The sequence below is a fragment of the Ambystoma mexicanum genome, chromosome 14 (assembly GCF_040938575.1).
Source record: "Ambystoma mexicanum isolate Mex_15411 chromosome 14, UKY_AmexF1_1, whole genome shotgun sequence".
NCBI classification, from domain to species: domain Eukaryota; kingdom Metazoa; phylum Chordata; class Amphibia; order Caudata; family Ambystomatidae; genus Ambystoma; species Ambystoma mexicanum.
This window is the reverse complement of record NC_090940.1, coordinates 381,664,197-381,690,154: the sequence shown is the minus strand read 5'-3', so window position 1 is coordinate 381,690,154 and position 25,958 is coordinate 381,664,197.

Here is a 25,958-nt window from a genome sequence, read left to right as displayed (position 1 = left end):
AAGGTGAAATTTTCTGTATCTCCAGCATAGCAAGTGGCCCCGGAACTCGACGAAAACCCACATGCACCGTGAATATTGGAGAAGTCCCCACCCCGGTCCTCATCGATACGGGGGCATCGGTGTGTGTGCTCGCGGATAGACACTATAAGGCCCTTGCGGGCCCGCCGACACTCTCACCATCAAAAGCCCAAATATATGCGTTTGGCGAGGATGACCCCCTACCTATCCAAGGAGTATTCATAGCCCCGGTATCCCACGGCGGGAGCAGCATCAAGGCGAGATTTTTCGTCACGAGCGTGAGCCCGCATTCGTTGCTGAGCTGTGCAGCCTCGGAAGCGCTTAACCTGGTGCACTTCACATTTGCTGTATACCTGTCGGATCTGAACGGTCTACTGGCACGCTTTCATGGACTCTTCAGAGGGATAGGGAAACTGAAGGCTGATCCTGTGCGGCCCCACATTGACAAGTCGGTCAGACCAACGGCACTAAAACATCGCCGTATTCCTTTTCACCTGAGGGCCCAGGTGGAAAAGGAACTTCAACTCCTAATAGAACGAGACATTATCGAGAAGGTCGAAGGGCCGACGCCCTGGGTTTCCCCGATTGTTGTCGCCCCAAAGCCCAAGCAACCGGAGGCTGTACGCATTTGTGTTGACATGAGACTGCCCAATTTGGCTATAAAAAGGGAGCGTCACATCACACCAACTCTGGACGACATCGTTGGCGAGCTCCAAGGAGCTAGAGTCTTCTCTAAGTTGGACTTAAGAGCGGGGTACCACCAGCTGGAGCTCCACCCGGAGTCCAGGTATATAACGACCTTCACAACCCATGAAGGTCTGTACCAATATAAGAGGCTCAGTTTCGGTATTTCCTCCGCGGCTGAGGTCTTTCAAAACTCTATCAGAGGGGCTTTGTCAGGGTTGAAAGGGGTCATAAACATGTCGGATGACATTCTTGTATTCGCCAGGTCGGAAGCGGAACACATCAAGCGCCTGGAGGACACCTTTCGCAGACTACACGACCTTGGGCTAACGCTGCACCAGGAGAAGTGCGAGTTCATGAGGGACAGTTTGGAGTTCTTTGGATTCGTTTTTCACGCAGGGGGCATATCCCCTGATCCGAAGAAAGTGAAGGACATCAGGGAGGCTTCGTCACCCACATCCCCAGCGGAAGTTCGCAGCTTTTTAGGCATGGTGACGTATTGCGGACGGTTCATTCGTGACTTGGCCTCCATCTCTGAACCGTTGCGAGCCCTCACCAGGAAGGATGTGGCATGGGCATGGACTGGAAAAGAGCAGAGGGCGTTCACGGCCATCAAAGAAGCCCTGTCCGAACTTGACACCATGGCGTACTTTAACCCAACCCGGGAATCTGAGATAGTGGTAGATGCCAGTCCCGTGGGGCTGGGGGCCGTTCTCTTGCAGGCAGATCAACAGGGAGCGATGAGGCCCATCGCGTATGCCAGTAAGGCACTAACCAGCACCGAGAGGAAGTATTCCCAAATTGAACGGGAAGCCCTCGCAATATTATGGGGCTGCAAGCATTTCCGTTTATACATCCTGGGGAAGCCAGTCGTTGTTGTGACGGACCACAAGCCACTGCTGCCCATCCTGGCTGGTGCGTCATCCAAGCCACCACCGAGGATAGAAAGATGGATGTTATCCCTCATGGAATATGGGGTGAGGCTGGTATACCGCCCAGGGACCCAAAACCCCGCTGACTACCTGTCCCGTCACCCCTGTTCAGGGCAGTCAAGGGAGACCACGGAAATTGAGAGTTGTGCGGACTCCATTCATTTGGTGGTCGAATCGGCACTGCCCATGGCACTGTCAAGGGAAGTGATTGCCAACGAGTCCAACTCTGACGAGGCATTTCTGAGGGTGAAGGAAGCAGTAACCTCAGGTGCATGGAAGGACCTTCTCTTGAACAATGCCAGGAGAACCGGGGAGGTGCAGAAGGACCTGCAGGCCCTGTGGAGTGCACGTCATGATTTGTCCGTAACGACCGACGGACTGCTGTTGAGAGGACACAGGATTGTGATCCCCAGATCCCTCACGGCGAAGGTCCTTCACTTGGCTCACAATGGGCACCAGGGAATGACCAGGATGAAGGCACGTCTTCGACTCAAGGTCTGGTTCCCGGACTTAGAGAAAAGAGTTGAAGAGTTTGTGAGGGCGTGCATCCCATGTCAGGCCACCAGCCCAGCAGACAGAGGGCCGCCAGTACAATCCATGGCAAGAAGTGAACTACCCTGGGGGACGGTCCATGCCGACTTCGGCTCCACCGGTCGAGGACTGTACTTCCTGGTTGTGACCGACCAGTGGTCCCGGTATCCTGAAGTAGAACTGGTCGAATCCACGGCCAGCGATCACACCATCACAGCGTTGGACAAGATCTTTGCCACCCATGGTTTTCCCGTGGAATTGTGTTCGGACAATGGGTCGCCCTTCCAGGGGCAAGTGTTTGCCCGGTACTGTGAGGAGAAGGGGATAAAGCACCGGAAAGTCACCCCGTTATGGCCAAGGGCCAACGGTGAGGTAGAGCGCTTCATGCGCACCTTAAATAAGGTTTTTCGCATTTCCGAAAATGGAGGGGAAGACCTCCGGAGGAATCTGTTTGAGTTTCTCCGGGAGTATCGGACAACCCCGCACCGATCCACGGGAGTTCCCCCGGCGGAAGCACTCTTTAGAAGAATACCGCGAGGGCTCATACCCGAGACCGAAGGGCGGGAACCAGGCGTGATAAACAACGAGCAGGTGCATTTGGAGAGAGTGGCCAGGAATGAGAGAGAAACGATACGGAGACGGCTACCCGAGAAACAAATAGCAGTGGGGGACACTGTCTTAGTACGAAACCGAAGATTGGAGGGCAAATTATCGACAACCTATGAGACTCAACCGCTAGGTGTAACCCATGTGAAGGGCACCATGGTCACTGCAGCTAATGCCAGAGGTACGATCACACGGAATGTGTCTTTCTTCAAGCGCATCCAGACAGCAGAAGATGATGAGACTGCGGACCATGCTCCGGCACCAGAGAGTGTGTCAGGGCCGGCAGAGGGCCCTCCAATAGCCGACACGCAGGCGGCGGAAGTCCCCGAGGAGACGGCGCCACGATACCCGAGCAGGGCAGGCCGAAGGCTACCACAGAGGTTCAGAGACTTCATTATGGACCCAGCTCCCTAGAAGGGGCTGCGTGGACATGTCCTGTTCCTGATGACAAGCAAGTTTTGTGTTAATATGTTGTTCATGTTCAACTGTTCTGTTTCTGGGAAAAGGGGAGGAGTGTTGTGTACTGGGTACACGTGTTGCGCATGCGCGAGGCTCGTGGAGCTCGCGCATGCGCGGTTATAAAATAAAGGCGGTGCCCCGGCAGTTGCAGCCGGAGACCGGAGCCATCGCACGTCTCCGGCGTGTGTCCTTGGTACGCTTGTGTGCGAGTGCATGAGCGTATGTTGGTTGACTCGCGGATCACCCGCGAGTACCTAAAACGAAGTCGGAAGGAATGCGCCACTTTCGGAATACATGTGGCGGTTGCTAGGATGGGTTGGAAACCAACCTAGCAACCGCCACATTTGTAAACTGGCTTTTTGGAAGTCTATTCTTGTGGCACTCCTCCAGTTTAATAGGTGCACTAAACTAGCGCACATATACAGTACCCTTTTGGTGCCGTTAAACTGGAGGACTGCCACAAGAAGCCTTGTTTGGTGTAAATGGAAGTGTCCATATACACACGTGTTGTATATGGACACTTTCATGTACACCAAAGCCAGCAGCTTCAATGTTGCAGGATGCAACGTTGAAGCTGCTCGCTTTAAATGAAAGTGTTCATATACACCACACGGTTGTATATGAACACTTTCCTATATACCAAAGTAAGCAGCTTCAACATCCTGTTGAAGCTGCTCACTTTGGTGTATCGGCAGCATTTTTGTTAAATAACGATTCCCTCGTTATTTAACGAAAATGCTGCAGAGATTCTGCAATCCACCTGTTTCCATTAGAAACAGGCGGATTACAGAGAAAGCACTGCCGTGCTTTGCGAAGACGCCCAGGCCCACATGGGTGCCTGGGCATCAAGAAATGGCGCAGTGAGTTGTGCTATTTAGCACGCTCACTGCGCCAAGATGAGAATCGGGCCCTCAGACTGCAAGCGGCTTCACGAGGCTCCTCAAGTCATTGTATCAGGGAAAGGAGCATGGTCAATATACGGCATAGCAAAATGAATAAATCAGACGTTTCACAACGCTGTAAAAAGAAAGAAGACGTTAGCGTCTGCAGTGTGCAGACATATACAGAGCTCTCATAGACACGCAAGCTCCATGGTGTACAGCATGGATCAGGAAGTAGATTAGGACAGGTGGTGGAAAGAGAGTGAGGAGGAATTGATGCCAGAGGAAGACAGAGACCTCACACTTAGTTTCAAATAAGTGATGGGTGAGCCCCTTGTAAAGGTTGTATCTAAGGGCATGCCAGAGGTCCTGGAAGTACGTCTTGGCCAGAAGAGAATAGACAAAAGTGCTGAAAAGAGCAAAGTAAAAGGAGCAGACAATGCAGGTGAGGGCACCTCTACCTGACACCCCACGAAAGGAGTAGAAAAACAGTGGAGCAAAACAACCCAGAAGAGACAATACCTCTTCTATTCCCTGGCTCAAAGCACTGGGCAGAAAAAGGAAGCCTCAAGAGGTAGCTGATGCGTTCGACAAACTCAAGAACGCCTTCCTCCTCAAGTCAGCTATTCCCAGACTCAGACCACCTTGCCCAGGGGCGAAAAAGGCAGGGGCCACAGATACATCAACGAATGATGATGATGACAATGTCCAGACATCTACAGCGTCATGCACAAATAGGAAACACTAAAACAGTGGAAACAGTGGTGTAAGAAAAAAGCAAAGACAGGTCACACATGTTTGAACCTGAGAGCATCAGGCAACTGAGGTCCACCGACTGGCTGCCTTCCCCCAGGGTTTCATAATCATAATACATTGCACAGAAGATGTGTAAGCCCCTGGAGACGGAGCAGTGTTCATGATCAGCAACGCGAATTGAGCATTATACTCAGAAAGAAGAAGTTTGTTCCTAAAATAGATAATAAACTAGGTGATTTAGCCTCTTATGAGGCAAGAGAAGAAGTGCAAGGCCTACTCTTTGGTGCGGCATTCGCCAAAGAGATGAATATGTTTGTGGGCACATCTAATGCACTCGAGAAGGCCCAGTTCTCTGTAAGAAACATATACCCAAATAGGGTTTTTGCTGGGACCGGCTAAGACACAGGTCACTCGACCGGTCGCTATAATTTCCAAACGAAGACCTTAAGGTCTTAGAGCACAGTATTGGGAGACAAGGCAACAAGACACATTTTTCCCAAGCAGTGGCAGGAACACCAGAGGACGCAGAAGTGAGGCTTCTACAGGCACCAAGGAGCAGCTACAGGTGAGACATGTGCTAGAACAGTAGCGCCCAGTCAGCGGCAGGACAGAACAGTTCCTAGTGAACTGGCGCGCGATATCAAGCAATGTCTGGGTACTTCAGAGTGAGGCATGATTCCAATTAAAGATTGTGACCATGCTCATGCAGACGCAAATACCCACACAGCTCAGAACCTCGCAAACAGATATGAATCTGTTCGATGCAGAGTTAGAGCTAGTAAGGGAGAAAACGGCTATAGAAAGAGGAGACTCTCAAGCAGTAAGGTTTTAAAGCAAGTAGTTCCTGGCACACCAGAAAAGCAAAGTGAGTCCGGTCATCAACCTCAAAGGACTGAACAGTTGACTAGTGTACAGGTATTTTAAAATGGAGGAAATTCACCTCCTCGGGGATAGTCTCAGAAAAGGCAACTGGCTAGCAAGGCTAGACCTCAAAGACACTTACCTTACAAGACCAGTAGCGGCAGAGCACCATCTCTATTTGCGGTTAATCTGGAAAGGGCAGTCTTGGCAGTTCAAGAGTCTGCCGTTCAGTCTCTCGTCAGCACCCTGGGCATTTACGGAACTCATGAGGCTATTAGCGGCTGCCATAAGAGAGAAAGGTATTAGAAAGGTAATATATCTGAATGACATTTTGTTCATGGCACAAGTCAGGTGCCAGCTGCGGGAACAAGTGAGCTGGGCAAGCTCCTTCCTCACTTCCCTCAGGTTTCTAGTGAACAAAGAAAAATCAGACATTACTCTAAGCAGACAAATAGAATTCCTGGGCTTTGTGAAAGACACCAGGAAAGTGACGTTAGAACTACCAGCTCAGAAAATTAGGGTAGTAAAGAAAGAGTCAATAATAGTCTCAAGAAGAAGGATGTATTGCTTCGTAGCCGAGCCAGAGTAGTGGGCCTGTTAGTGGCATCCATACAAGCGATCTTCTCGGGGCCTCTGCACTACAGAGTGCTGCAGAGACTACAAATCAGACATCTACAAGGAGGTGTGCAGTACCATCAAATAGTGCCCCTGGACGAAGAAGGGAGGGCAGTGCTGCAGTGGTGGTTACACAACATGGAAGCATGGAACGGGTGAGCTGTTTTCTGAAATGTTCCAGAGCTACTAAAAGAGTCGAACACAAGCAGGTCATGCTGGGGGGCCATATTCAGGCTGCTGGAGACAGGCAGCAAGTGATTGCAAGAAGAGCTGGAGTTGCACACCAACTGCTTACAACTGTTAGCAGTCTCATTCGTAGTGAGGACATACGCAACGAGGAAGGCGAGCTGCTGCATCCTCCTCAGGATGGACAATATATCAGCAGTACAATACATCAAGAAGCTGGGCAGCAGGTGATTGAGAATGCTAGTGGAATTAGCAAAGTGCTTTGGGCACTATTGCCTAGAGAGGAGGACCTTGGTTACAGCAGAATATCTACTGAGAGAGCAGAACTTGGTAGCCGAATGGAATTCCCGCTACTTGCAGGATTCCAGCAACTGGATGCTACTCAGATCAGTATTCACAAAGCTACAAAGTATGTGGGGTCCGTTAGACAAGGACCTCTTCACATCCAGATTGAACTCACAAACGCTGAGATACTTCAGCTGGAGGTTGGAGCCGAGGCCCAGGGAACAGACACATTCCTTCAAAACTGGAAGGGAGCGGTCCATTGTGCATTTCCCCCGTTCGTGATGCTGGCCAGGACACTGGCGAAGATACGCAGAGAGAAAGCGGAAGTAGTGACGCAAGACTGGAAATCGCAAGCGTGGTTTCCAGTTCTGATGGAACTTTCCTCTGATTTCCCATGGACGATTCTGTTCCAATGGGACCTGCTGAGGGACCAGTAGGGATAGTCCACCTCCTGGTAGAAGCATGAAATCTCACACTGCTAGCATGCAGAATTTCAGGCACAGATGAAACATGCCAGGAATTTTGCAAGAAGCTGCTGAATTCATAAACATTTCATGGGGTCCATCTACAATCAGGACCTATAGCACTGCATGGCTGGGAGGTCTGGTGTAAGTAACGGAGTGTTCATCCCATTTCTGCCCCTATAGTACAAGTGCTGAATTTTCTGGCATCAATATCAGAATAAGGTAAGGATAGTAGGGTTATAAAGATCAGCCATCTTCACTGGAAAAGAGCTGGTGAATGGTGCACCAGTAGGGGAACATCCGGCTGTGGTGAGGTTACTCAAGGGAGTGAAGATTAGTAGACTGCCTGTCCCAAATTACTCAACACTCGGACGTCAAGAAGATACTCAGATTATTCACTCAATGGCCACGTAATGAACAGCTTTTAGGGCAGCAGTTATCAGGTAAGCTAACCATGTTACTCTGTCTGGTATGATGTAGGAGAGTGGTGGACGTCAAAGCACTAGAAATAAACAGGAAAGTGTTTTATCCAAATGGGGTAGCATATAACGTTGCAAAGCTTACCAAAAGAAACTCCACAGTGATATCCTACCCATACTTTCCACAGAACACATAATTATGTGTAGCACGCTGCATCAAGGATTACGTGGAAAGGACGGCAGAAGTGAGACCGTGGGGGGTATTTCAGCTACTAATAGCACATAGAAAGCCTTTTCATTCAGTACAGACAGCCACCATAACCAGATGGATAATAAAAATAATGGCGTTAGCAGGCATAGACGCTACGCTGTTCGGCACACATTCAGTGAGAGGGGCTATGGCTTTTGCAGCAGGGTTTTTTTTTTCAAGATATCCTAAAGTCGGCGGACTGGTCTAGTAACAACATTTAAAACAGTTTATTTTAAGCCAGTATCAACAATTGCGGCAACAGTGATAGAGAGCTTTGAACAAGCATAATGCTCACCTCTGGTCTTGACACAGAATGAAGATTACCCAGGCTTACAGCACAGGGAGGCAGTCTTGATTCTATTAAGGACACAGAGGCGAGCATTATCCCACCCAGGATACGCTTATACAGTTACTGAGGAGTTACTGCAATGTATGCTCAAATGTGATTAGCAGAAAAGCGTATTCACCTCCCTAACTCTTGTTTTTTACCCTGCAGGAGAGGAACAACAGAGCGGATGAGCGTCGTTATACAGGAGTAAGAGGCATACTCAAAATTACTGAGGGAAATCGAGCTGGAGTTCCAGTGGATACCATCAGTAGCAGCTGGAAAGCATGGACAATTATTTCAGTTTGTTGAAGTTGTTTCCATACAAGTGTCAGTCGCAGGACACCAAAAGAAGGGAAAGGGACCCAGGCCGGCTGTGACTCAGAGGAAGAGAGAGTCCAGTTTGGTTGAAGTTACAAACAGGAAAACTACGGCGAAGAAGAGACGTATGGGGAAAAGTAGTTGAAAGTTTTCTGTCCAAGTTTTGAATACAATTGTGGAAAAAAAATGTTATAAGTTTTGAAGAGCTGCTGGAAAGTAGCAATAAAAGAAGTGAAGCATAATGCTTGCCTTTGTGTCTTTAATAGAATCAAGACTCCCTGTACTGTACGCCTGGGTAATCTTCGTTCTTCTGTGAAGTAGGCACAGTTTCGATGCACCATACACCAATCTGCTTCAACATAAATAAACCTCATGTCTTAACCCACTCTGTCACCTTCCGGCCAACGCACCTGCAGCTTTGTTGATGTAGGCCACTTAATCCTGGACAAGCCAAAATGCATGTTCTTCCCCCTGCTAGTTCTTGCTTGCTGAAAACACTGCTAGCAGGAGGGATTGTCTCAAGCTCTTCTTTCTATATTTAATCATGAATATTCAACTAGATACACATCCTGTGGAGTCTATCTTCCTTAGAACGTCTGAACCAACAGCTCTTCAAGAGCATGCTTCTTTCAAATGCTCCACTTGGTAACGCTGCAAGGCAGCTCGTTGCTTTATAGAGGACATGGAACGTAGCTAGCTAATCCCGCCACCACTCACTTATTTGTATATGGTTTATACAAACCTTTACAAAACGCAACACTGTTCCATTACCTATTAAAATACACTTAAATCAGACCCCCAAATGTACATCATTTTACATAAAAGTACACAATTTTTCTAAAACACTTCATATAATTCAAAACATTGTGGTTAAAATAAAAAGATGCTCACAACAAAGCTTAAATTTTAAAAAAAGGGAATCTAAAAACTTAATTGAAATCAACCAGCCAAACATCACTACAATTCATGGGTTAATACAGAACAGTTTAAGCTTATACATCCATACAGATAATACAGTAGATTCAATTAAAGTACAACAGTGGAAAACATATAAAGTCCAACTAGTTCATATTCCAAAAACGTGGTAAACCCCGCTTAAAAACCAATTCCTTTTGATGACTCCCTATTTCCCAATTTATTTTATTTCAAATTGTTCAAAAGACCTACAACAACATGACCAGTAGAGATGGAGTTGACACTACAGCATTGGCTCCAAATAAAATCACTGTCCACAAATCTCAAATCCATGCCCAGTTTCTTAAAATAATTCAGTGTCGGTATTGACAGTGCAGGACACCCCATTAACAAGTGTTTCAATGTTTCAACTTCATCTTCAACTCGACAGAATCGACAATATGCACCTTTGACTTCTATCAACCTGCACCTCAGTAGGACCTCATTGATATGTAGGAGGCTCCACCTTAATCGGATGATGATCTCTCTAAAATGTTGATTCGGAAAGCACACTAAATATTGCGCAAGGGAACCCTATTTTTGTGCTCCAACGAGAGATGTGATTAGGAGGGGTACCCATGAAGCGTGTCCACTATCTTTGACCAATCACAATGCTGCAGTGCCATTTTCACCTTTAATACCTCGTATTTAAGATCCGCAGTCTTGCTTCCAATTTCTTCCAGGCAATCCTCACAAAATTTAAGGTATTCATTTAATAAATGACGCTTACCAATCGCCATCAACATATCATGTAAATGACGATATAATGTCTTCTCAACAGGAAACCACACTTTTTTGGTACAAAGACCGTGAACACCATTTAGCTTTTGTTTGCAGAGTTTGGATGCCTAGTTCAAATTGGATCGCTGCTAGGGGAATACCGTTGCAAACTCTTAACACTTTCCTCCAAACAGTTGTTTCGGTTTTGTTCAAGTATTCATACAACCATGATCCCCACAACTCTGTTCCTTACAACAATTTCAAGCAAACCTTCCCTTCATAATACTTCAACACAGGCCCAAATAAAAAACGACCATATTTACTATTAATTTTCAAAATTTGATACACTAACAACAGTGCTTTCCGCTTTAGGCCAGAGATAAACTGTTTTTTCTGAGTTTGACTAAAAATCATAAAACGCAGAGTCCCGAGGAGAGTCCAGACTTCTCCAGTCTTCGTTTGGTTTTTCCCCTGAGAGGAGCTGCAGCAACGTTTGAAATCTTTTGCTGCTCTACTTTGCCTACAGAACACTGTTCCTTTAACTGGACACTCCTCCTTCTTAAGCTGACTCTGGGCATAGAGCAGAGTCCCGAGGAGAGTTCAGTCTTCTCCAGTCTTCGTTTGGTTTTTCCCCTCAGTGGAGCTACAGCAACGTTTGAAATCTTTTGCTGCTCTACTTTGCCTACAGAACACTCTTCCTTTAACTGGACACTCCTACTTAAACTGACTCCGGGCATGGAGCGCCATGCGGAGTCCCGAGGAGAGTCCAGTCTTCTCCAGTCCCCTCCCGGATGTGAGCGGTGAGGTGAGCAGCTTGCGACATTCTTTAAGCAACTTTCAGCGCATTGTGATTGCTCTGTTTTACGATGACTGAACGGCCTGAGTTGGTCGAAATGGCTGGGCCGCTAACAAGACATAAATTATTGCAAAAGCGCTGTCGTCTCGACTTAGAACATCGTTTTGATGTATTAAGTGTGGCACCGAACGCAAATGAGCAAATGACAGCCTCCGGGTCTGTAAATTCAGCCTTAACACCCACACTAACTACTGAACAACCACTTAGCAAATGCACACCGCAGGTAACTGAATCTACCCCTACTGTTCTAATGGAAAACGGCTGGGAGTGTAGTAAACACTCACCGGTTGCATGCTGTCCCCAGATTGAGGAAAATAAACTGCTGCATGCTGCCTCACATCTCGTCCTGCCGATGCTGTCTACAACTATTCTTGATGTCGCTGAGAACAGTGAGGCAGGGGTTTTGACATCACTGATACAGAATTATTGGAACTTGCTATGCCGACTACATCAACAGCACATGTCACTGGAGGTTTTGGCACTGAGAGCCATATTGTAGCTTTAAGTCCTCTTCTAGACCAAGAGTTGACAGGCAAGCTAAATGGTGAGCCTGAAGACCCCGTCACGGCAAATCTGGCAAGGCAACCGCAGAAATATCCCACCACTCATCCACTATGTCTTCATCGCTAATTGAATCAGACCGAGAGACTGCAATGCCATCTATGAGGCCGTCAGTTCAAGTCAACATCACAGAAAAAAAATACTTTTCTGTACCGCAGGTCACTCTAAATGAGAATTATACAGAAACTAACGCCTCACATCCAATATCTGTCGCAAGAAATAGACTGCCATGTGATAAAACCAAGGACACACCGCTATTACAACGAAACGTACCTACCCATACGGTCTCGACACATGATCATACATTAAGTTTTGATCCTGCAGCACGTGAGGCACGACTCACAGAACATTTTCAAAAAGACATTTTACATCTGAGAGATGAACTAAATGAGAGTAGTTTCACAACCTATGACTAACGTCAACGTAATTTAGCGAGCGTAAAACTGTCAAATTGACTGTGTTGTCAAATTCAGCCTATTCATGAAACGCCTGATACAACTGGTACATATAAGGAATTGACCAGTACACCACAAGTCTTACCCCAACCTAACTCTGTGACAAGTACTCTTCAAGATAACACCGAACCCAGGCCAAAACACACTGAGAAGAAAAAGCCAATCATGTCACGTAATCTTGATGATTTATCAACAGGTGCCTCGTCAGTTCAACACACTAATCACCCCTCTTCAGCGTTCAATTTGCCAGAAGCTGTTTCATAGCTCTCAAATAAAAGCAACCTATCTGTTGCCGTAGGCATTCAAATCCACAACAATGTGCTTGCCGCCACGACAGTCGCACTAAATCCTTTCGTTAAACTCTACGAGTCTATAAATGATATGTTGAAAGACCAAGAAAATATGCTGGCAGCTCTGGATATGAAACTCACAAGTACAACATCGATTAGATAGAGTAGCCACCTCTTCCTCAAAATGGCATTTGCGTTTATCCCACTTAGCTCGGAATGAGCTGTCTGACAAATCTGATCTGATGACTGCCGTACTAGACTGTGTAAAATGGCTACGTCACAGTCACGTTCAGTCTTCTTCAACAGAATAATTATGTCTATGTCAATATGTAGGCGCTGGCTCTGTGGAGTGGCACCATGCTTGTGACTCTGCATCTGGAGAACTGCGCTTGTCGCAGAAGGAAAATACCAAGTCTGTTCAAACGATCATTGCGCCCACAATTCAAACGGCGACCAGAGTTAATACCGTGCCTGCTGTCAACTTGGCTCCACCATCCTCAAAAGAACTACATTTTATGGTAGCCCCAGTAGCTAAAACTCCTGAAGTGCTTTGGGTTGCACTTCCTAAGGAACATCGATGTCAAAGCCAGTCTAGCACCCAGAGCAATGAGAAGACCGCTCAAGGCCTCAAACTGGTCAAGACAAGGTCCTAGGACAAGTTGCCGGTCACGGAGGCCGTCCCTCAAACGACAACACATTGGCAAAACCCACATTTGGAATCTTCGGTGGTTCCTCAAAGACATTCACACAGACCGCAAAACCTGCCCAGTCTGCGCATCGAAACAACACTGAGACTTCACTTCGAAAAGCGAAAGCGCAGACAAGCACTAAATCATGAACCAACAGTTCTAAAAGATTCATTAGAAATTTGCCATCCCCTACCCAAATAGCTCTATTTGAGCGACCACATAAGTCAGTAGTCCCACCGAAAGAAACTGTCGTTTTAGGATCCGTCATCAATAATCCGCAAATCAACAAAGAACCCTGTCATCCACATAAACGCTCTAGAGTGGAATTTGAAGACCAGCCAAGTTCAGATACGATCAATTCAATAGAGCTTGGCGATCTATCGATGTATTTGATCCAAGATGAGTTATTAAACAACGACGAGGGCTCATTTCATGTTGATGACTCGATCATAGGCCCTCCGGTTGTGCGTCCTCCAAATAAAAGGAGCGAAGCCCACCCCTCAGGATTGCCACCCACATTTGATTCCAGAAAATCACGTCAAAAAGTTTTATCCCATGCCGACCCTTCACCAGAAAAAAAGAAGGAAAACCAACCAAGACTCTTCTAAATCTGTGGTAGACAAAGTCAAATGGAAACTTGATCCTAAGCAAACGCTTGCTCAACTTCATAAACAAAGAACAATTCCGGTTCAACAAAATTATCAGCATAGAACTGAAAACAATAGAAGACAGGGGAAATTACAACTGGAAAATATACTAAGCGGGAAGAATGAGGTTAACTTAAACAGGAGAAACATCATGAAATTACTCCATAGTATTCCATCTTTGCGCATAATCACATCCGATGACATATCAATCGTCGATATTTGCAGTAGAAGACCGCTCCGATTAGGTGATCGTGCATGTGAATTCGAAGTTGGTAGAAAAACTGTTACGCTCACCTGACTCCCACGGAGGCGCAGGCCTGGTTTGGAGTGCTGTTGCCTCTTCTATGGTGAAGCGCAGGACTCGGAAGATGGACAGGACCGGACCCTCAAATCTGGCTTGTCTGGCTCGCAGAAATATCCTTCTGTGTGTGAAAAGGGAGTATTAACAATCTGCGGGATAATGTGTAAGCCTCCCACTCCCTTCTCGCCCTCCACGAAACCCTTCTGCGATTCCCCGTGAAGTCTCACCTTAGGGTCTGAAAGGACGAGCTCTCCATCCTGCTTCTGATGCAGGGGCGCGTTGTAATCCAGTACTTCACTGGATCTTGGATTGTAGAGAGTTCAAGTTTGCTTGACCTTCCCGGTAAAATACTGTGAGAATTCTGTTTATAAGTATGAGCCCGAAATAATAATTGTCCGTTGTCTCTATTTCAGGTGCAGAACAAAGATTCCGAGATGAGCAATGGAACCGACGAAGGAAACTCAGGTGAGTTGTTTGATGAGAGGTTCCTTTAGTGTCCTTGCATTAATGCACTAATGCTTGTGTCTTTTTTCCCCCTAGGGGCTGGGGTTCGGAAATGCCAGAGATATGGCACCGACCCGAAGTGAGAGGTGCAGTTCCAGTAGATATCAGGTAAGTCTTTAATGAGCGTTCAGGTAATGTCTCAGCATTCGCTCACTAACGCTTATGTCTCTTTTTTCCCCTTAGGGGCCGGGGTCCGGAAATGCCAGGATGCGGCACCGACCCGAAATGAAGTGGGAATGACCCAAGAGGTAAGTCTTATGATGGCAAATTAAGGTTTTCTTATTCTCTTCCCTAGCTCACCTTTGTTCTTGTCTTTTTCTCCCTAGGCGCTGAAATGTGGCTGCGGATCCAGATGGTCACTGATGAACATGGAGGCGCCTAGTAAAGGTGAGTGGAATGCGGCGCTGCAGCTATCGATGCGATGTGCTTTTAAAATGAATGTCTTCCTTTTCAGGATCGTCGGCGAAATGTCTCCGGGATGCGGATTTAGCAGGTAAGGACTCTTCTTTCTCCTATTCTCTTCTCTTCTCCCTTTGCAGGTGTTCCAGGATGCTGACGGGCGTGGCAGAAGTCAGGATGCAGGAGCAGACACGGTGAGCGTCCAGCTGCTAGATGCAGAACAACGCGAAGCGTGAGTTGCTGCTTGGGCGTGGCTTAAATAGCCTTCAAAGTAGTTCCAGGTATGTATCCTTCCTCTCAGGTATGTATTCTTCCTCCGGCCACACCCGTGTGGTTAGGTAGTCCCCAAAGATAAAGTAGTCCCATTCAGGCCTCTAGATGGCCTGGACGTTGCAGCATGGTCTGCATCAGGTAAGTTTACACCAAGCACCTTTAAACACAAAGTCATCTTTTATGAGCCTGGCGCCTATGGCGCCAGGACTGTTGTCCAATATGAGCCTGGCGCCAAAGGCTCCAGGACTGAGACCAAAGGGCCCCTACTTGGGGCTGCTGAGACTTCCCTCGGGGACATGGTCTGCCTCTGGGGTAGCTGGGCCTGGTCTGGCTCCTTGGAGGTAGGCATCATGACAAAAACTCTTTGTGATGCTAACAAAGAGCTTCTGCACTATGGATTTCAAATCTCTCCTTTTATAGACCAAAATGGGAAAAGTACCATTAATACTCTGACCTCAAACACTGATAGGACTGCTAATGAGCAGAGGAGAGATAACTTAAAATATTTTTTTTTGACGAACAAGCCTGAGAATGCAGACATCTACAATGGAAACCGGCAGCAAGTAAACCTAAGGACTTCTAGAAGCTCTGGAAACCGGTCGCAAGTAAGCCCAAGTATTTCAAGAAGCTCGCAAGGAAACCAACGTTAGCTATGCAATGTGAAACAGGAATTCACCTGCCACCTGATCTCTTGGAATAAATGTGGATTTTCTCACCTAATTCAAAACTCAGAATTAAACAAAAATTATTACTTTGCTTTCTGTCTGCAAGAAACCTGGTTGTGCTCACCACCGAATTGTGATGGTTTTGTGGTGCCACTGAACGCTACAAAGAAAAACAAAATGGACCGACCATTCTCAGGATTGGTTACAATGATAAAATGCAACTGCAGTTGGAAAATTATAAAAACAGCAAATCCAAATGTGTTTGTTCAAGGCACATGGTTAGCAGAAATGAACTCTTCTATTGCTCGCCCTGACATTTTATTAATTATAAATCAGTACTGGAATCCGGCGATGTTTTCTGCTGCGACCTTTATATCCTCAGGCACCAGAATGATCGACAATTGTATGCTTGAGCATGCAGATCCACAAATTATCATTTGTGGCGACTTGAATTTCTCTTGGGTCGATGTAAAGGACTCTGATGCTCCAGTATCCATGCCCTTCCATTCTAGAAGAGCAGAGCAAGGGCATAAATGGTTAAAGCAATTAACCATGACAAACTGCGTGATGTTAAACGGTCTCACTAGAGGCGACATTCCAGCTGCTCCTACATGGCACAGAAACAACATTCATAAAACTCTGGATTACATCTGGACGTCAAAAAATCTAATAGACAAAATCGACCAACTGAACATAATAAAAACGCAACACAGCAATCACGATGCTGTCAAATTATCCAGGTTAGCTGCTCCTTTTGCAATGCATGCTTGTTACTCTCCTAAACTGATGATTAATCAAGGCGCAAATAGACTAAAAAGAAACATTAAGACTAATAATATTGTAGCGTTGACACAACAACTCGCTGTGAACCAATGTCTGAGTAATTCCCAGACGAACTATGTGCCACTGCTCTCGCAATTTAAGTCTCAAAAAAGTAGGTTTGAAACAGACCATATTGAGAATACTCATCCATTCAGTATAAAAGTATATGAGGCCATGAAGAAATTGTACACAGATATTAACACCCTTAAGAAGTCTGTAACACCTTCCAATTTAGATGCTATTAAAAAAAGACGCCAACAATAGCGATACTGGATCCAAGACTAACTACATTCGAGATTAAGAAAGAGCTGAAGTGATCCTTAAACTAATCTGCAAGCACCACAATAGAGAAATCTGGGCAATTATAAATAAAGGCTCCTTAAATCAAAATGCCAGAATGTCCAGTGGTGTTAGTGCTGATGCCTGGAGAAGACATTTCTCTCTGGTATTTAAAAATTCAGAACTGCACTTGTTCACCCCCACGCCACAACCTGAAATACGATGGAATGTCATGGAAACACACAAAGACACTGCAGAAGCAATTTCCAAACTAAAAAATTCAAGGGCTGCCGGCCCAGACGGCCTAACAAACATCATACTCAAAGCAAATAAGGTCCAGTGGGTGCTCTTTATGGAACTTTTATTTTGAAAAAAATAATACTTTCAAAGGAAATACCATCTTCATGGCAAACTGCTGTGGTAATTCCAATCTACAAAAAGGGCAATCAGGACAATCCGTCCAACTATCGCTCGATTGCCCTACTCGATGTTATTGGAAAACATTTTCACACCTTTTTTACAAAATAAACTAGCCACCTGGGCTGCTGCAAATGACATCGTTGACTGCCGCCAAACCGGTTTTACGAAAGGTGTCAGCATGGAACTCAACCTAATCCTACTAAACCTGTTAAAGTTGGATAAGGAGGCAAAAAACTGTTCCTTTCATTCGTAGATCTTCATCAAGCCTTTGACTGCATCAGCAGGCAAAATCTGTGGGAAAAGTTAGAAAATTGGAACTGTCCTCAAGACCTGCTGCAGCCAATCATTGCACTACATTCCAACACTTCAATAAAAGTCAGACTGAATGCAGCTGGAGAGTTGACTGACAAGATTAACACACACAGGGGTGTTAAGCAGGGCTGCCCGCTGCCTCCCTGATTTTTAAATTATACATCTCCGACCTTCCACTATTTCTACACAACACAAGCTCCTTTCTTCTGTGTGTCAATGGCAATCAAATTAGTTGGATGACATACGCTGACGATGTTGTTCTTATAGATACAACACAAATAGTTCTCAGCGACTTCTGTACAAGTTGCATGAATATCTGCATTTGAATGATTTAACCATCAATGACACCAAATCCAAAGTACTGGCACTTGGTTCGAAATTTGGCAAAAAAGGTATGGCCTTCAAATGGAATATAGCCAACGAAACATTGGGAAAGGTACAATGCATTCGATATTTAGGCATACTCCTTAAAAGCCCCATCCGTGAATGGGATTGGACTCAAGATCTAAAAACTTGAGCGAGAACTTTAGCTTTACAAGGAGCAAAGCTGCATGGAATGTACGGCAAATTTATTCTAAAACCAGTCTTGCTGTTTTATATACAAAAGGTTGTTGTAACACTTACTTTCGGTGCTGAGGCAGGCCTTAACATAAGTGATCATTGTTGGGAGTATGTGGGCCAGTTCTGGCGAAAAGTCTTAAAATTGACTCGCAATGTATCAATAGCGGCAACCTGTTATGAACTTGGCTTGGAATCCCTCCTGTTTGCAGTAATCTGAGTGTGAGGGAGTGTTCCTGGTGTGGAGTACCCTGACCCTGTTGGAGAAGCTGCAGTGTGTTTTCACATTTTACCTTGTGCAGGAGGAGCTGCACTACAAAATCCCCCTCCAGACGCGGAGCATCGCGGAGTGTGAGGGAGTGTTCCTGGTGTTCGTGGTGGGCCGTGGCTGGCTGGCTGCAGAAAATGTATTCGCCCCGAATCTAATGGAGCGACCTTCATCTGCATCTGATACTATCAAGCCGTCACGTGGAGTCCCGCCAATGGCCGCCAGCACGAGAGCACAGAAAAGGCGGTGTAAATCAGTGACTGACGCAGCCGTGGTGCCGGAGCAAGAGGAGACCCGCCTGGACCCCAATGCGTTAAGCCAAGTAAGTGGGGTTTCTATTAAGTCAAACAATTGCCGCACACAATGTCCACCCCAAACACAACAAGGATGTTGCGTAATTTCAACCCTAAGTGCAAGCACACCCCTGGTTTGGAGGAGGAAATAAGAGCGAGGAAGGGGAAGGAGGGAGCGCATAGACAATGTCCAGCCCGAGTCAGCGGCCCTTCCTCTCCACTGCCGCTGCCACTTACACTCGCACACCCGCTCTGTGTAGCCAACTTAGGGTGCTGTGAGGGCGCTTTGAGCGTGCGCATGGACACGGACAGAAACGCTGGATATGCCTCACTTTGCTTGCAGGGAGTGGCAGGGTTTGAATGTTCTGAAGGCTTGGAGGGGGCATGGCGGGAAAGCGACACGTTGACTGAGGTTGGGCTGGAGCCCACAGCCACTCATAATAGCACAGAAGGAAACTCTAAGCAGTCGCTTACCTCTTTTGTCGACCACACTTCCGCGAGGTTCTTCTCCTGCAATGAGAGCCCGCCCGCTCGCTAACAGGGGACGCCCACCTGCTGGTACGTCACAGTGAGCCTTCCATGATAGGCCCAAGTGTGGGCGGAGTAGAGGGGAGCGAGAGCGGTTCAGATGATGACAGTGATCACAGACTTGAAGCTCGAAGTTCGCATATGAAAAGCAGATTGCTAGAACATGATAAAAGCACTGCATTAGAGCACGTGGTTAATACTGCATCTACTCGTCTAGAAAGAAACAACAAGGAGGTTTACAAAAAACAGACTGTGGATTTTTCTAAGAAGACAGATGGATCAAATGACTGTACATGTCAATTAAGAGATGAAGTGTTTAACACAGAAAAGGAACAGTCAGTTATTTTGGATACCTCAAGAGAATTCCATGCAACAATACCAACTTATGCTGATGAAGTAAATGACGCTGGAAGTCGTAGAAATTCATTAGCTATCATGGATCAACTGCTAAAAGATCTCATGTCAATAAATGCGACAATAATCTTGTACTGAGGGACGCCTGGCAGGCCCATTGAGTCAGGGTTTTGCCCTGCAGTACTGTAAAACGAGATAGCTGCACGTCGAGATGAATGGGGGTGCAGGGTCTCGTACTCCAAAACCAATCAATAAGGACAACTCAATGGTTTGGCAGAGGGGAGTCCGTTTATTGACAAGTACAAAAAACAGGGAAACGTGGATATCAACAGCAGTGCGACAGCCCGTCACGATTCAACTCCCTCAAGCTTCACACAACACAACTTTTATACTCAAAAAGCATCATAATCTGACGTATAACACTCAAAAGATAGCATACAATTCTATTGGTTGGAAAAAGGTAACTTTAATATAGGTGCTATATCTGTATATGGTAACGGAGCGAGGGGGTTGGGTAAATACTGTCAGGTGGGCATCTAAGCCCTTCCTTCAAAAATGACTACTGTAGACGTCACTAAAAGTACGACGTCTCATTGGTTCTACTAACTATAGGACCCCACATTATTTGGTCCATTGTGATTGGGTTGGCACCAACCCCATGCATAACTCTCCACTTTGCCTAGCAGCATGCAGAATGGTCAACCAGGTGCAGGACGTCCCTTAGCTCACCCTGCCCTCCTTCAATCAATCATCACTTTATGAGCTAAGTGTCAATTAGTTCACTGTTGCTGGCACTGAAACTGCATCTTCTGTCTGGAAAAAGTTTTGATATCTCCATCTGGACCAGTGGCAGCCGTAGGTGTGAAACCGTGTCTCTCCTCGCTCGGCTGGTCACGTGCTAGTACACCATGAATTTGCCTCGTTTCTCCCCATTTGTGCATTTGATTTTTGTTTCACCCTGCCACCTGCATTCGCTTTCTTATCTTGATTCTTCAGAGGCAGGATATTCTGTTCTTAGCTTCAATTAAAAGTAGCTACTGTCTACAGCTCCTATCTATGTGACCTCGGCTTCCCTGGCACGAGCTGCTTCCGCTGAGTTTCGATTCAGCCTCTTTCCTCTTGATGCTAAAATATAAATTTCTTGCATTTGTCCTGGAATAACCTGGTTTGGTTCTGCTTTTTATGCAAAGTGGATTCACACTTATAATATCGTGCTTTGTTTTGAGGTAGATTATGTACAATGGCGCTTGCCGCTCTATTCTTCTACTAAGCGTTGCAAGCCGCACTATTTTCTTCAGCTTTTTGCGGTTCCAAGCATATGCAAAGGCGTTAGTTGGTTAAATATATTCACCATGCCTTCAGCTTAAGCTCCCTTGTATTTCAACAATGTTCTCTTTCTTTAGGTTCACAATATCTTTATAATATTTATAGCATTTCATCTCTTTGTGTCATCCTTGGGTCGTCATATATTTATCTGTACGTTAGTCCAGGCTTTTGTGACTTCACCATTCGCCCTCCATTAAAGACTTTATGGTTTCTTCCTGTGCAGTACTTAAGCAAGCTTCATTTTGTGTCATTTGTTGGTAGGGTATTTCTCAATGGGTACCTTACTGCCCATGGTTGTCTGGTTATTGGTACTTCCATAGGTGTCATGCTTCTAATAGGCACTGGGCATAGCCCTACTGCGGCTCTCTGTTGGTTTATTTGCTCCTCATACATCACATACTTCGGTGTGAATGTTCCTGGTACTTCAAAATGGGCGACTGGCGTGCAGGCTGTATTTGGGAACTCCTTTACAAGCTCAAAAAGACAAGGAGTAGAATCTTTGAGTGATATTGGTAGCACTACAATGTGTGAACACGAATGTGGGAAACAGAAAAAGAATAAAAGGGGCAAACCTGTTTCCATGGAACAGAGAACTGAAAAGGAGCTTGAAAATAATACCTTCTCTGAGTGAGAACAGCCTCAAAAAAGAAAGAGGACGGAACATAGCCCAAATGCAGCAGTTACCTGCTCACAGAAAAGAGATGCCCTATTAACCACAAATGGGAGAACCCGAAGAGGAATGCAATCCATCTCAAGATCACTCGAAGCGAGGTCAGTTAGATCATCCTCTTCAGATGAATCCCTTGATGACACCTCGTCACATTCCTCATTTATCCAGAGAGAATTCCGCAAGGTGAGAAGGTTGAGACAAGGTATAAACCAAAATGCAAAAATGGCCGGAGGAATAAAATCCAAGTGAGAAAGCGATGAGAACCTTGCAACTAATGGCTGAAAGGATCTCAAATGATCTGAGGCCATTTATCATGTCTGCTATTGGGATCTCTCTGGCCCGACTAACGAAACTATATGAACAATTTAATGAAACATACAGGGACCAAAACACTATGCTGGCACTAATGACTGCAAAATTGGCAAAGATGGAGATGGACATGATGTTCTGGGAGCAAGAAGGGAAAAATTAGAAACAAAAAAATGCTGATGCTAATAAAAACGATTAAAGAGCAACTAAAGAACAACGTGGAAGAAAAAAAGGCTCCTGGCGGAGGTCGCAAGAGAAGCCGTGGCAATTTTGAAACAAACCAAACATACAGGAGAAGTAACAAAAGGAGAGCTAAAGGAATCAAAGAAAACCAGTGACAAAGGTACAATCTGCAATCAAAATGAAAGCTATAGGATGCAAAGTGAAGAGTCCTTGACAAACTCAACTAAAGGTACAAACGAAAGCTCAGGGGTTTTGGAACTGGGCCAAACCTGTCCCAAAATGCCCCAATCAATAGAAAACCGAGAGTCAATCGTGGTGGACCTAACAGTTGATCTGCAAAAGCAAAATGCTCCCAAAGAGCCTACTGCTTCAACATCTAAAAATGCTGAAGGGATTGATGTGGATCCAAATCAAGAGGCTGGGGCTGTTGAATCAGTGAGTAAAAACCCAAGTGAAATATACAGAATTTTTGAAAAGGGAAAGAAAATTGGCCCTATCTTAAATTTGAGCGGGATATCCAAAAATGGAAAGTGTAAAAAGAAAACAAAAAATATTGTACAAAATAAAAATAAAATGTCAAGAGGGTCTTGTAAATTTCTGAGGAACCTGAAGGCATTAAATGTAACAATTCAAACCGAGTTGCCTGAAAAGAAGGAAGCCCAAAATCAAGTCGAGAAAAATAAGACGAATTTAGAAACAAAGGACACTGAAGATACTGGTGATGATAAAGAAGAAGAAAGGATCACAGAAGATCTGTTGAATCTTTCAACATATGAAACAGAAGATGTGGAGGATGTAGATCAAACGGGTCAAACACCAGATCGTCGATCTGAGGTGTCCATAGAACTAGGAGATGAAGAAAAACAGTCGGCCAAAAAGACTACGAAAAAAATGGGAAAAAAGTTCCGCAGACAAGAATCTGTGCCTTTGTGTCTCCACCTAAAATAGTCTCCAAAAGCCAAACGCTGAAGGAAAACTGTGGTGACCCCAAAGGAGTATTCATGACAATTCAAGAAAAAAAGAAATAAATTTGAGGTTTGCTGAGATGAAGGAATGTTAGTCCTAAAACAAATCCTATCACGGTCTTGCCCCCCGTGGGCAACCATGCACAGGTCTTAGACAACTCTAGACAACCCTAGCAAATCTGCTAGGAGGGTGTGGACCACTATGCCCCCCCTACTTTCGTATCTCAGGGCCTTTGTGCACTGTGTTACTTCTAGATTACTCCTAATATACTCCTATAGACACAATAACATAAGACACAAACAAAACACATTAATCGATTCAATTATAACAATAGAATACATTTATTTATGCACAGCAAAGCATGATGCAAACAATACTAAAACTATAGCAAATATCTAATTTTCACCTTTTATGCTTCTGGTGCAAATTTACCATGCAGTGGATAACTATAGCCTTACAGGCTTCTAAGCTATCAGTGTCTAATGCAATATACATATGGCAAGTGTCACATCAGCATTCCTCTCCATTCCACACCATACTTCACACTGACTCTCTAAGACAATCCCTGTCTGATTTCCCCTTGCCCAAACCCAAAGCTCTTTGTATGAGTGTCTGTTCTAATCAATCAGTTTAGTTCATGAACCATACTTCCCATCTGCATGTGCCTCTCTCCCCTCTCCAGCTCTGTCTTTGTCAAGTCTCTCCTCTCTCGCTACTCTGCAACCAGCCAGTCAGTGTCAGGCCTCAGTCTCTCTCTGCCAGATCGATCTCATCAAGGCCATCGGATTCTGCTGCACCAAAACACCTCTCCCTCATTGAACTTGAACTCCATCAACATCTAGCACCACCTCCAACAACAACTTAAAAACTCCCCTCTCTTCACCTCTGGTTATACTATTCCATGACGCACTCAAATCCCTATGGTTACATTCATTCTTTAAGCTAAGAATGTCTCTTTCTTTGTCAGCAAATTCTATATTCAGGCTGTGCCTGAATGTCTGTGTTTGCGTGTTCTTTCACTTCGTGTTCTTGTTGTGTTCTTTGTCAATGTGACATTGGACATCATATCTCTGTCATGGTCTCATTCTTACACATTCACTTCACTGTTGGCATCACAAAATGCTCTTTCCGTCCAGAGAACAGGCCATCTCTCCTCGCAAACGCACACTCTCCCATTCTCCATGTGGCGCTGCCTCCCACCTTTTCTGTCTCCGTGAAGCACACAGGCCCATGCTGATAAGGCTTCCTTCGCCTTCCACTTGGACAAGGTTCGTGTTATCTGTCAACTGTTTATGAATACTTGTACTCAGTGTAATTCAAAACAATCTTCGCAAACCGTGGCGCTTCTCTGTCTCATTCAGTGGAATGGTTTTATAATGCCAGCTAAATGCTTTCTAGCGTTTACACTTTTTCTCACAATGGCAAGAGCTACCTATATGCAAACATATTCTAAGTGCACACTCAATGCGTGGTGTCTCTACAATGCATACATGTGTACATGTAACTACAAAACATAACGTGTCATTCTAAATAGCTCTACATGGTATTTCAAATATGACAGTGTGTCATTCTAAATGCAAATTGCAAATGCATACAAAGTGGCAGTCTAATAATGTGGATACTGTCTACTTCAGCAATATACAATGGATAGCTTAACAGGATGCAATAATGGAATGATTCCATAGCAAAGAGTAATGATTGGGTAATGGTTCTGTAACAAAGAGTAATGATTCTCTAATGATAACAAATCCAGGCTCCTCATTTTATCAGATTCTACAAGAACAAAACAAGCAGAAAAACCATCCACCAAAATATCGTGAAAATGGACAAAAGAGAGAGAAAGATCAGGAACGTCCCAGTGCTCAAGGAGAAAACAAGCTGATGAGTGCTAAAGAGAGCACGAGAAAAGTGAAGGTGCAACCCAAGAAAAGTGGGATATGTCTTTTGTTAGAACGATGTAGTTGGGGGTGTGGCTAGGCAGCCATGGAATAGGCTGTGTGTCCCGTGAGCTCCGTGATCCGACAAGATAATCAGTTGGAAAAAAGAGAATTATTGCACCAATTGCGACTCCAAATATAAGAGAAGGCGTTGGATCAAAACCTTGAAACTGACGGAGTGAGACATTGTATCTCGAAGGAAGCCGCGAGGGAAAAACAAGGTGGCCGTGCCCGAGAACAAAGGGACCCAGAGGATTGTATTCCCTTAAGAGGTGCAGACCTGCGAATAATTCACAGAATGGATGGCTGCACGTCTGGGAAGCTGTAAGAGGACGAGACAGTGTCAGAGCCCCAGAGGATGCACACCGCGAGTGCCGGTCCGCTGGAATCCCCTTGCGGGATACGAAGTGCCCGTTGATAAGGAGGCGCTGAAGGTTAAGATATAATCGGGCCCCGCAGCGCTGGCAATTGCATGGCATACGCTGGGACGCGGTGGGCAGGCTGCCTGAGTAACCGCAGCAAAGAAATTGTTCGGGAGATGCATTGTGTCTTGGTGCCAGCCGCGAGAGGAAAAGGGTAATGGCGGTGCTTGAGAACGCTTGAGAACGAAGGAAACAGACTGAGGCAGTTGCCGGGCTGCCAGCAGGACATTGCTGCAGTAGGAAATATCACAAGTGACCTGCGGAGCGAAATGGAGACCCCTGAGGCGGGTGTTGCTGGCTGAATGTACTGTGTCATCCAGCATTGCAGAGCCTCCTTGACACGGAGGAGCTGCGGTGGCAGGTAAAGCAAGAAATGAACTTGCGTGCATCTCTGCAAGTACGAG